Here is a 2944-nt window from a genome sequence, read left to right on the forward strand (position 1 = left end):
TACTAAACAACAAGCTTAAAACAAAAGAAGAGTTTATGTTTTCTTTGCCACTGCTCATTCAGCAAAATTACGAAACACGCTTACGTCTTTGGAAACAGTTTTTCCAAATTAGTCTTTTTATTTGTCGTTTCTAAACATTTCATTATTTCGTCGTCTTCCTTCACATGGAAACACCAAAAATGACCCAAAATACTACAGTAACCATGCCAGGCCTGTATGAGCACCAAAAACAGGAAACAAGACATGGAGCTCAGGCATGAGGATTGTACTCTGCATCCAAACTGTAAACACAAGAAGAGAAGAGGACCTCCTCAGGTTCAAACTGCACCATCTTTTCATTCAGGACATTTGGGAAGTTGAAATTTTCCCCCAAAAGAATTTGGGTCATGGCTTGGGTCCAGAAGCCAGACTGGCTGAGATCCACTGTCATAAAGTCAGTATCTGAACTTTAATTGTTTACTTCTGTGAATTCTATGTCTCTGGCTCTTCTTAAGCTTTTGGGCGATCTAAAATTTGCTAATCATAATCTTCATAGCTGTGTACTTTTCACTTGTTATCAAATTTTGATAACAAAAGAAACATAGTTTAAGCAAATTACAAACTTCATATATTCACTTTATGTTGATTTTCTTTCCTAAATTCCTAACAATAATGCAGTAAAGGCTGCATTATCTTGAGATTTGATCCCTTGTATAAATTAAACCCTAAACAAAAAAATGATAATATATATAAATAAGGAAAGTAAAAATAATAATAATTTTTAGAGCTGACAAATTTCCTCTAGAATCATAATAATTCTAATAAAAAACATTTTGAAACAGCGTGATGAGTAAATGGATCTTTATGTGTAAAACAAATGTAACTAATGATAATAAAAAAGTTCAGTTATGCATTTACTGAAATGATCACAACATTTGTGTGCACGTGGATCATTTATGTCTTCATTAGGGAGGAACACTGAGAAAAACTAAACATTTGAGTGTTTGTTGTTGTTTTTATGTATTTTTGGCCCACTGTGTAGAGGCTGAAATGTCAAAATCATTTCTGAATCACTATTTGGATTTGACCGAAGTTAATGAATGCTTCCTCTAAACTGAATTTCAGTTTGGAGTAAAAACAGCTGAAAGAGATTAACCAGAGTAGCCGGAGAAGAAAAGCTCATTACTGTGTTTCTATGTGTGTGTGTGTGTTTTTATGATTATTATTCATGTGGAGTTGCTATGATACAACCAAGCCAGCTGGGGAGCAAGCACCAAGCTCAACCTCTGTTGCCCTTCCTCATTTATTAAACACAAAGAGAAACACAGGCAATCAAGACCATAAACACACACGAATCAGTCTCCTACACAAACAACACAAACACACAACCTCTGTAGCCTCTCTTGTGTTAACATTCAGGTTATATTTGCAGGATTATCTTTCTCCTTACATACTGTAAAGCAAATGATCACCTGAGCTGCAGCTCAGACCATAAAAAATAAATAAATAATTGTAGGAATCATTTATGTAGTCCCCAACCTATACTTTGACATCCATTTATGCTTATGTGAACTGATCACACAAGATCTGCTTATAAAACTATAACTATTACAGTCAACACAGGTTGTCTGTTAGCAAAATATTAATTGAACAACTGAATGAATTTTAATAAAAAAACTATAAAAGTAGTCATTGGAAGTACATGAACAACTCATTAACTTATGACATCAAACAAATTCAAGTTGGCCAACACAACTAATCAAAGTTAGCAAACACAAAAATGGGTATAAATCTGCCAGTTATTAGGCTAAAGTTTAGTGTGGTAGTAGCTGAGCATCTTCCCCAACACATACTTTAAATGCTATTCATTGAGCAACATCTTAGCTTGAAACTTTGGCTTTAAATATTTGCATCAACCCTGTTTGTTGCACAACTTTCACAAATGAATCAACTATAAATCATTACATTTTATAGTCAACCCAATTATAGGCGGTTAATCTTATTCAACATCAAACTGCCTAAAACTTATACAGATATTAGGCTAAACTTTGTGTGGTGCAGAGACTCATCCTCAACAAATCCTTCAAGCACTAACAGATCTTGTGAAATTGCATGTGCTTGGTGATAAAATCATTTACAAGGTTCGACCAAAACTATAACTCTGTGCCTTCTCAGCAAAATATGAAATTTGTTTCCGTGGGCTATATGCATTCCATCAAGGAATGCTAGGCCTTTAATTTAATTTAATATGTCTCTCTTTAATCTCCCTGTCTCTCCTGATTTCTGTACTTAGTGTTTGAAGTTACATTTCATTCATGTGAACTGAGCTGAGTGAGATGATGATTTGGTTTTATTTTCTAAAGCACCAAAATGTTACCAGTGAGAGCTAAAAGAGAATGTGGTATGGAAACGTCTTGCTGAAGGAAGTAGATCTTTTTTTTTTTACCAAAATATCATCTGGGAGACAATGTGTGATTCTCTAAAGCTTGCATTAAATATTCAGCATCATTAGGACCTGCTCACAGGTGCACATCACTCACAACGTGCACTAATGCAGTGTCTCATCCTTGCAATTACAAGATCTGCTCTTTTTAATGACTGGAATTTCATTTTTAGGTTTATTTTTGTTGACAGACTTCTACTTTTGTTTCACATGCTTTGTCATCAGCTATACACATTCATATAACTAAACATATGCCTTAACTTAGATATAAATGCAAGGTTTATAACAAAGCCAAAGAAAATTTAAATGTGTAAATGGAAACTTAGGTTTGATATTGTACACAAAGTCCAACCTGCAACCAGCAGCAGTATTTCTTCCCCTATACCCCATATCCTCCCAAATGTGATTTTTTTTTTCCTAATTTGTTTTTCATATATATGCCAAAGCCCGCAGAGAACCCCTGTGGTTGTAGGCCACATTTTTTTCTTTTCCACATTGGGTTAATGTCTTGAAATTCTAAGA

Source organism: Kryptolebias marmoratus, linkage group LG6 (genome assembly GCF_001649575.2).
Source record: "Kryptolebias marmoratus isolate JLee-2015 linkage group LG6, ASM164957v2, whole genome shotgun sequence".
NCBI lineage: Eukaryota > Metazoa > Chordata > Actinopteri > Cyprinodontiformes > Rivulidae > Kryptolebias > Kryptolebias marmoratus.